General features: G+C 42.0%; 1 long non-coding RNA gene and 1 pseudogene across 2 annotated transcripts in view; one reads left to right on the forward strand and one right to left on the reverse strand.

Moving 5' to 3' along the window:
• LOC111529800 overlaps positions 1 to 10,522 on the forward strand; it is a 712,005-nt pseudogene that overhangs the window by 20,816 nt on the left and 680,667 nt on the right. The window lies entirely within an intron of this gene.
• The window catches only part of LOC113219685, a 5,056-nt gene continuing 2,035 nt past the window's right edge, over positions 7,502 to 10,522 (reverse strand). Inside the window, exon 3 of the long non-coding RNA XR_003306645.2 lies at positions 7,502 to 8,353. This is a non-coding gene — a long non-coding RNA (uncharacterized LOC113219685). The remainder of the gene's footprint in view (positions 8,354 to 10,522) is intronic.

The raw sequence follows: 10,522 nt of genomic DNA on the forward strand, positions 1-10,522 counted from the left end.
ATGTGTTAATTTGATCCTCTCATTATGTTGTTAGCTGGTTATTTTGCTCGTTAGTTGATGCAGTTTCTTCCTAGCATTGATGGACAAGTAGTCCATTCCATGGAAAAATCTGTCAGAACTACCTTGGAAAAAAAAGAAACTTGAAGTCGTAAACTGTTTATTAGTTTGTGCTGTTATTTTTGTGTTAACTCATTTATATTGATTTGTAAATTATTAATTTATGAACTACTATTTATCATTTCATTGCCTGCATGTCAGCAAACAAGTTTTCTTCTTAATAAAGAATCCAGTGGCTGGGCACAGTGGTTCACACCTATAATCTCAGCACATTGGGATGGCAAGGCAGGAGGATTCCTTGAGGCTAGGAGTTCAAGACCAGCCTGGGCAACATAGCAAGATTTCATCTCTACAAAAAAATGAAAACATTGGCTGGGCATGGTGGCTCCTTCCTGTAGTCAGGCTACTCAGGAGCCTGAGGTAGGAGGATCACTTGAACCCAGGAGTTTGAGGCTGCGGTGAACTGTGATCCTAACACTGCTCTCCAGCCTGGGTGACAGACCAAGACACCATCTCTTCAAAAAAGGAATCTAGGGGCGTCAGTGTGTGCACGCAGCATGGCTTGTGAATGCGGAAGTGCATGTGTGCGTAGTTGTGCTCAAGAATGTGTTGATGAAATGATTATACCTTCTCAGAATGAAGGTAATTTTTTTTTTTTTTTTTTTTTTTTGAGATGGAGTCTCGCTCTGTCACCAGGTAGGAGCACAGTGGCACCATCTCGGCTTACTGCAACCTCTGCCTCCTGGGTCAAGTGATTCTCTTATTTCAGCCTCCCGAGTAGCTGGGACTACAGGCACACACCACCACTCCCAGCTAATTTTTTGTATTTTAGTAGAAACGGGGTTTCACCATGTTGGCCAGGATGGTCTCAATCCCCTGACGTGATCTGCCCGCCTCAGCCTCCCAAAGTGCTGAGATTACAGGTGTGAGCCACCATGCCTGGCCTGAAAGTCATTTTCATAAAGGTCTCTCCATGTCTTAGATTTGATTCTTCCTTTAAATATTTTTCTCATTGACATTTGAAAGCATCTGACCATATAGAAAATGAATAATTTTCATAACTCCATAAAAGAATTATGACATCATCTACTATTTCTGTCTCTTGTCTCATAAATCTAAACCATCAACCTGCTTATTTTTGTATACTGTCACACTGTGTATTCCCTGCATTGAATGCCTTTCTGTTGATATTCTCTGTAAAAATTGTGGAAAGTTTTCTGCACCCTAAATTTTCTGTTATGGGGATTAAATATCCACTATCCAATTGTTTTCCAAGTCTTACAGCAGCAGCGGTAAATACCACCCTCACAGCAGCCTGTTGTGTGTCCTGCTATTGTGTTTCCATCACAGTACACGAAGCCTCTTTTTCTTCGTGGTCATACCCTACTAGTAAGTTTTTTAAAAATTTTGTAATATGTGTGTATACAAATACTTATATGTATGTGTGTACACATACAGCTGATATCTAGTGAGATATGTATGCGTGAACTATAGAATTAGCTTGAAATTTTAAGAAAATAAATTGTTTTTTAAAGATAAATCTCATGTTTAAGAAGGGGAATTACAATTGAATCATTTAGGGATGCCTCAGTCTAAACATAATATGGAAAAAGCCATAACCAAAAGTCATTTTAGAGTACTGCTAGGTTACTCAACCTATCATCACATTTAATTAAAATGTCAGTTTGAACCATGGCCAGTCTATTTTGATTAATATGTTATTTAAATCAGCTTGTGAAGTCTTCATTTTAAATATAGAACTTGTGTTAATGAACTGGAAAATAACATTCTATTGCTTGGAAGTTGTGTTAAAGCCTAAAGATTTATGACTTTGTAAAAGAAGAAAACCAGCTGGTGATCAGTTGGCATTAGTACATGAGGATGTACTCATATTTGGTAATAGCCTTTTTTTTCCTCTAACTAGAGTAAGGGAGTTGGGAAGAGGAGGCAGAAACAAGGACACAGATGTATAAAAAATCATAGAACAAAACTGCATTGAGTTCTGAGTATGGGTCTGTGATCCATGCTTCAGTTTGAGAGGTTCATGTGTCCCTTAGAGAACGGACAGGAAAGCCAGGAGGACAGGAGTATGTTTGGACCTGTGCCTGTGCTTCCACCACAGAAGTCAGCAGCTCTGCCTTTCTCTTTTTTCCTCTTTATCTAGTAATTGTCTCCTCTTCAAATTTGGGAAATGAGTTTAATCAAAGATTTGTTGTGTTTTTTGTTTGTTTTTGAAATGTGGCCTCAGTGTGTTGCCCAGGCTGGTCTTAAACTCCTGGGCTCAAGTGATCCTCCCTCTCAGCCTCCTGAGTAACTGGGACTACAGGCGTGCACCACCACACCCAGCTAAGTTAATGCTAATGTATAGTTTATCTGCTTCAGTTTTGAAGGGCAGGATGTATGTAGTTCTGTGTGTGTAGGGGGGAGTGTTTGTGTGTGTGTGTGTAGTCCATTGCTGCTACAACAAACCACCATGTCAGGACATAAAACAAATTTATTACACTCCTGTATGTCAGAGTCTGATGTGGATCTCCCTGGGCTAAAATCTAGGTGTTGGAAAGGCTACCTTCATCTCTACAGGCTCTAGGGGATCTTTTTTCTGGCCTTTTCCACATTCTGGAGTCTGCCTGCGTTTTTTGGCTTTGGGCTCTTCTCCACTCTCACCATTAGCAACCTTGCATCCCATAGGCCCTTCTTCTATGGCCACATGTCTCTGTGGCTCTTTCCTTCCCCCTTCCTTCCACTGTTAAGGACTCATGTGCTTACTTAGTCCTGAATGGAGATGCCATCATCATCCACATGAGGCCACTGTGCTAATCCATACAGGCTGCTACAAGGAAATGCACTAGACCGGGCAGCATATAAACAACAGAACTTTGTTTCTCACAGTCCTGGAGGCTGAGAAGTGCAAGATCAAGGTGCCCACAGTGTTGGTGTCTGGAGAAGGTCTGCTTTCTCATGGAGGCTTCCTTCTTGCTGTGTCTTCACATGATGAGAGGAGCAAACAAGCTCCCTTGTGCCTTTAATAAAGGTGCTAATCCCAGTCATGAGGGCAGAGTCCCCCGTAAGGCTTAACCTCCTAATACCATCACCTCGAGGGTTAGGATGTTAGCACATGAACATTGACGGAACACAACGTTCCTTCCATAGCACCAGGGTAGTCTCCTCATGTCAAGGTCTTTACCTTAATCACATGCATGATGTACCGTTTTCATGTAAGGTTCTAGGAATCTGTGGACATCTTTGGGAGGCCATTATTTTGCTGACCACGTTATACATATATTTTAATATTCTAGACTCATATGAAAACAATGCCACTTCTATTGCTTTATATGTGTATGTGTGTGTGTTAAATTTATTTTCAAAAAAGTCGTAGACAAAAATATGCCCATTTTGTTTAAAAAAAGTTTTTTACTATTTTACTTCATACTGCCAACTCCTTTTTCCTGAAACTGCTTCAATCCTGGAATTCTTTTTTGCTATTAGTTTTATTTTATTGAAATATTCATGAATGAGCATAGACTTGTATATGGATTTAAAATTCACAGTAATGTTCTCATGAATTCATCTGTGAATAACATTTTATAGACAAAATGTCTGCACTAGGATCAGGAAAAGAGGAAGAGGTATAATTCCCTTGTTCTAAGGTACCACCATTCATTGTTATTATTTTAAAATACGAGTGTTGACTGATGTTAAAACACAAAAAGGGGCCAGGAGTGGTGGCTCCCGCCTGTAATCCCGACACTTTGGGAGGCCGAGGCAAGTGGATCACCTGAGGTCAGGAGTTTGAGACCAGCATGGCCAAGGTGGTGAAACCTCATCTCTACTAAAAATACAAAAATTAGCTGGGCATCTGTTATGCACCTGTAATTTTAGCTACCCGGGAGACTGAGTCAGGAGAATCGCTGGAACCCAGGAGGCGGAGGCTGCCGTGAGCCGCGATCATACCAGTGCACTCCAGCCTGGGTGACAGAAAGAACAAGACTCTGTTCTTCCCCACCCACACCCAAAACACACACACACACACACACACACAAAGGGATAATTGGCCAGGCACAGTGGCTCACACCTGTAATCCCAACACTTTGGGAGGCTGAGGCAGGTGGATCACCTGAGGCCGGGAGTTCGAGACCAGCCTGACCAACATGGAGAAACCCTGTCTCTCTTAAAAATACAAAAATTAGCAGGGCATGTTGGCCCATGCCTGTAATCCCAGCTACTTGGGAGGCTGAGACAGGAGAATCGCTTGAACCTGGGAGGTGGAGGTTGCTGTGAGCCGAGATCGCACCATTGCACTCCAGCCTGGGCAACAAGAGTGAAACTCTGTCTCAAAGAGAAAAGAAAAAAAAAAGCAGATTTATAATTGGGCAGTGGAATTGAAAATCATTTTAACAAATATCCAAAATACCTAAGGAACTTGTATAAATAAGTAGGAAAAAAAAGAGAGAAAAACATCAAGAAGCCCCCAAAAAAGCAGATTTATAGAGGGGCAATGGATTTGAGTAGACGTTTAGCCAAAGAAGACATCCAGCTGGTGAAAAGGCATATGGAAAGGTGCTCAACATCACTGATTACCAGGAAAATGAAAATCAAAACTGCCACAAGTGGCTTAGACCATAGTGGCGTGCATGAAAGTTTTCAGGCCTCCAGTTGTTGGGAGTGGCTGAGGAGAGTGGGGAGCTTTTGTCTGTAGTTGGAAGAGTGGAGTCTCAACAAGAACCAGTGTATTCTGGACATGTGTGGGCCCTGGAGTGTGCATGGCTGGATGCCTTGTCTACCTGTGCCTTAGGGAGTGACACCATTGTGCTGTGGTCGATCAGAGGGGCAAGTGGCTTTCACAGGGAGTGAGAAGTGGTGGGGGTTGGTTTGTTTGCCTGTGGATGATAGCAAAAGTGGGTTAGCTTCCCAAGAACTTTTTCCAGTGGCCTGTTTTGCTGCAGTTCTAGACCCAGACTGGGGTCCCAAGGCATCTTGGCAGCCCACAGCTTCTTAGTAAGTGCATGTTCAGTTGGATCCCCCAGCCCAGCCTGGGTCATCCCCACCTTCTGCCTCCTGGGCCATAGCTCGGTTCTGCACTGAGCCGTCATCCTGTGGTGAGCAAGACCGCATTCTTGGGCTTCAGTGTCTTTCCCTGCAGCATGCAGTCAAGGTGGTCGCTGGAAGGGGCCAAGGAGCCACATCTCACAGTGCCTGCTGCCTAAACAAGGACCAGAGGCTTGTGGAACACATGGCTCTCAGGTTTCTCCTATTTAATGGCTCTTCAGCTGCCCCCACACGGCTTTCTAGCTCACAGCAGATATAACCTCCTCTGAGCAGTGAAGATGGGATGTTTTATGGTCATTTTCCCTGGTGTGCAGAGCCCAAGTGGAGTTCTTCAGCACACCCTAGTCCATCCCCTCACTACCCGCCCTGGAGGGAGATCCTGTTAGTCACTGTGGGGTGTGTGTGTGTTCATCACTTGTTGCTTGGGGGTGGGAAGAGACAACAAAAGCCTACAGAATCTATTGTTCTCAGTTCATCTCCCATCCTAGTCCAATCACGGCCTAACATCCTTAGCTACCAATGGCAGAGGAGACTGCGCATTTGTGTTCATGTGGCCTTGGATGTTGGCAGATTCAGATTGGTGCCCTAGGCATCTGTGCCTGTAACTGCAGTTTCAGCAGGCTCAGGACCAGGCTAAAGGGCCTCCAAGCTTCCTCCAGTTTTCCTGGTGCATACATGTGCAATATACTCCCCTGGCCTGGGGCTTTCCTGCCTCTTCTTGCCAGTTGGGTCAGAACTAGCTTATTAACCAGGGTTTTCTGAGCTGTAATAGAACTGGCTCCAACCAACTGGAGACTTGAAAAGGGCTACATGATAGTTATAGATTTTTAAAGATATTATTTTTGAGTGATTTTGAGTGTACAGAAAATGGGGTGCCGAGTCCAGAGATCTCATATGCCCTCAATTTCTGTACACTCTTGGGTCACTCCACGAACAACCTCCTACACCAGAGACACTTTGAAACATTAGAAAATATATTTGAGCATCCAGAAATTTATAAACTAGGCAGCCCCAGACTGCAGGCTGAGGTCCTACAGAGCTCAGAGGTCCTACAGAGAGGCTTAGGGACGGTGGGGGGAGAATTTTATATGGTGAATGTGGAAGACAAAGGAAATACTTGATTGGTTAAAATGGAGCAGTGGCCTCATTTGCAACATTACAGTGGAAAGTCTCTAGTTAGATGTTAGTTGGTGGTTTCTGAGTGGTTAAGCTTAAGTTTCCTTTTATTATTTACACTGAGTCAAGTTTTGCTTTGTTTAAGGAGGAATTGGGTGCACTGCAGCCACCTCAGCCTCATGGCCACCTGTTTGGTTATTTTTAATAGAGAAGATCCGTTTAGAACTCTGTTGCCCTGGCTGGAGTGCAGTGGTGTGATCACGGCTCACTGCAGCCACAACCTTCCAGGCTCAGGTGATCCTCCCACCTCAGTGCTCCCCACCCTGAGTAACTGGGACTACAGGCACGTGCCACCATGCTAGGCTAGTTGTATTTGTTTGAGAGATGGAGTTTCCCTAAGTTGCTTCGGCTTCTTTTGAACTCTTAGACTCAAATAATCTGCCTGCATTGGTCTCCCCAAGTGCCGGAATCACAGGCCATCTAAATCTTTTATCTCAGATTTGCCTTGTGACAAAAGGAGGGGTACTTTTTCTGACATAATGAGCAGAGAAAGGGGAGGTGGGCACATCCTCTGCATATGCTTTTCTCAGGTGATGGGAATATGGTCGGCTCTTGCCTAATGGGATATATTTTCTCCTTGAATGATTTGGCAAGACGTCAGATGAGAGAAGTTGAATAAACGTTAGAAGAACATAGATAGGTTATACATGTTGGGTTTCTGAAGAAATGATGTCACCGGAGAAACAAAACTTTTATTGATCTCTGGAAACATTTAGCGCCAATTTTTTATGTAAGTAAATTGAATGTATGATGATATCTCTGACCACTTTTTGATATTTTTTTCTGGTTCAGCTGAGTGCTGTCATTGAGTAAACACAAAATGGGACTCATCCAGGGATGAGATTTTGCCACAGAAAGGATGAGCAGCAAGTCAGGGAGCTTAAGCTAATTATGAGAATGTGACTATCTAAAATTGCTTAGGTAGAAGGAGACAGATTAGATTTTTTCGTGTTTCGTATTTGGGGTAAAAGTGGTGTGAGTGTGTACATGAGATGTGTTGTTTATTCTCTTTTTTCTTTTCTTTCTTTCTTTTTTTTTTTTTTTGAGAGAGAGTGTCGCTCTGTCACCCAGGCTGGAGCACTGTGGCACTATCGTGGCTTACTGCAACCTCTGCCTCCTGGGTTCAAGCGATTCTCCTGCCTCAGTCTCTCCCGAGTAGCTGGGATTATAGGTGCCCACCACCACGCCTGGCTAATTTTTTTGTTTTTTCCTTTTAAGTAGAGATGAGGTTTCATTATGTAGGTGAAGCTGGTCTCGAACTCCTGACCTCAAATGATCTGCCCACCTTGGCCCCCAAAAGTGCTGGGATTACAAGTGTGAGCCACAATGCCTGGCCTGTTTATTCTCTTAAGAGAGAAAATGAGGGGATTAATGGACTGTAGTTCTGGACAAGGTGGAAAACTCTTACAGTGGAAGTACTGGGGAAAGTTCTCTGACAGGCTAGGATGGTGCAGTCAGTCCCTTCACCCAGAAATCAGTAGACTATTCGCAGTTCAGACTCAAACCTTGTGAAAAACAGGTGGTGGAAAGGAAGTCCCTCGCAGCAACTGGCACCATAATCAAGACAGAATGTTTTCAGAATAAATGGAGTTACCTGCTTTCAGCCCCAGGTGGTAGCTATTGTCTGCCCTGATGATATATGATAATTTGTGATCCTGTTGTCTTAAAATGTGGTCACTCATCTCCAGTAGAATTAAGTCCACAGTGAGTTGTCCCCCCATCCCCAAAGAGTTAAACATATATGAATGAACTCAAGTGATAACTACTGCTGCCTGGGATCATGAGAGACCTGAAATGAACTGATAGGAAGTGAAAGGTGGCTGAGATAATGAGAATAGAGCCATCTGCAGAGGATCATAAAACCAGCAAAGACAAGGTCTTGTGTAAGTTGCCTTCAGAAGCTCTGTCCATGAGAACTCTAAGGACTTCTCCAGATCTGTTGGCTGCTGCTGTGATCTCTGCCCAAAAGGAGCCTCTGACCAGCATCCAAAGGGCTTCTGGACTCACTGGACTCTTCTGGAGGTTCACTGGTCTCCCGAGCCATGGCTGTGGTTTTTTACTCCCTTTGTCACTCCTGTGTGTAGAATGATAATTGTATAATTGATAGTGTGAAGACCTCTTGATAAATGATAAATCTGAGCATCTGTATTTGGCTGACATGTCATTGTGAAACCTCACAGCTTCAGTTAGTGTCAGCACAGCTAGGGAGCTTTTGTGCCTAATGCACATGTCAGTGGGCATAGTCTACAAGCACCTAATAACTCAGGTACCTTAACAGTCACTAATGAGTGTATCTCCAAGGAACAGTCCAACACACATGAGTGACTTGACTCAAGGTAACTACATGTCCAATCCAGGGTCATAGTGAGTGGACATCTGCCAACCAGAGATCATTCCCCCTGCCTGCCATTGAGCAGTTCAGAAGTGACTGGTGTAAGCAGACATGAGTGAGCTTGCTCAATTCACTATTTGCCTCTTTGGAGGGGATCATACCCAGGATCTAGGTCATTGTGCCTTATTGGAGTCCTACACATTTCACTTGCAAATTATATTTGAAAATTAAAATGACCGTGTTGCAAGTCATTCACAAGACATTTTAAAACATTACATTCCAGAACCCATATTAACATCCAATGACCTGTAGAAAGCAGTAGGGAAATGTATTAGGCAAAAAGTTCTGGCAAAGACCAGTCTGATACTGGCCTGATTATCCAACCTCAGGAATTGGCCACATCAACTCGAAGAGCGAAGAAAAATAAAAAGTACCAGATGTATTACTCAAGACATTAGGAACTATCCATTTAGATAGACGATTTTAGCTAACGAAATATTACAACGTCATCCTGAAGAATATGTCCCTCTTCCAGGTTATGGTGACCTCTGGGAAGCCTGACCAGCAATAACAGTGCAAGTTACATAGGTGCATGAGTGCAGAAATACAATCTCTACTGAAAGTAAGTTTCATACTAGGCAAGAATTACAGGACATACATAGAACCTTTGGTCACAAAGTCAAATCAGATGTACAAATTTAATATGGTTTAGGAGTTAATGGTGGTTAAATTAATCATGCTTACGGGAAGTGAAGTAGGACAAATGACTGGAATTGCAAATAACTCCAGGATTAATGATGAATTAATTGCTAGAGCAGAAAATATCCAAGACCTTCCTGACTTATGATGGGGATGGGTAAAGAACTCGGATGAGACGATACCCAAACATGATTCCCAGGTTTACCTAAACTAAACAATGGAAGGCTGTAGAAGATGCCATTAAGATCTCTTAAGAATATGGAAGATTATTATTCGCTTCTCATGGGACAGGACTTTATAGGGCACCTGAAAAAATTCTCATGAAAAATCACTTTTACAAAATGTTATGATATCCAAGATGAAACCAATGAGTCACAACATCACATAATACACTGTGCAACCGTGATCTCCTGACTGTCATAAAAGGTTTCTTACCTCTAAACCAAAGGTTCATTTTATAATTTAATTTTTCTCATTTTTTCTGTTCTCTTAGCTTAAGAAAAGATCATTACAAACTTTTGTATGTTTTTCATATATGCTTATAAAGGATTGTAAAATTTTGTTGTGATTATTCTTACTTTAAGCTGAAACTTCCCTAATCTTTCTCTAGAGATTGTGGCACAGCATGCTAGTTTCCTTTCCATATCCAACTGTTTGCTGTAATGAATACAGAAATACAGGCACTATTTTGTAACTTTAAGTAGACATCATCTCAAGTCTACAAGAATTGTCCAAAATGGTATCTAATGACATTTCTAGGTTTTCAGACACTATTAACGCAGATTGTAACCTCTAGATCCTGAAGATTTTACTAGATATTGGTTACCGAAACTGAGCTTTCTTGAATTCTTTTTCCTTCCACTGTGGTTTCCCACATTTCAACATATCACCGATTTTTGTCCTCAAATATTACTTAAATATTTTCCACAGAATTAAATTAAATATGAATCATCCTTCCTTCTCTGATTTTTGAAATGACCCTTTGCTTCCTGTGATACTGATTCTTCTGGTCTGTTTTGTAGTTATATGTTAGAGTTTGTAAATATTCACACATTTTGCAATTGCATATAATTTTCTTATTAATAATTTTTTCCTCTTCCTCTAAAGTTGCTGTTATTTCTTTTTTAACTTTTTGTGGAAAAAATTAAACCCATCTTTCACTTTGTTGATATGCTTATTTGTTTTTTTTTTTTTTTTTTTTTTTTTTTTTGC

The sequence above is a fragment of the Piliocolobus tephrosceles genome, chromosome 9, assembly GCF_002776525.5.
Source record: "Piliocolobus tephrosceles isolate RC106 chromosome 9, ASM277652v3, whole genome shotgun sequence".
In the NCBI taxonomy this organism is placed as follows: Eukaryota; Metazoa; Chordata; class Mammalia; order Primates; family Cercopithecidae; genus Piliocolobus; species Piliocolobus tephrosceles.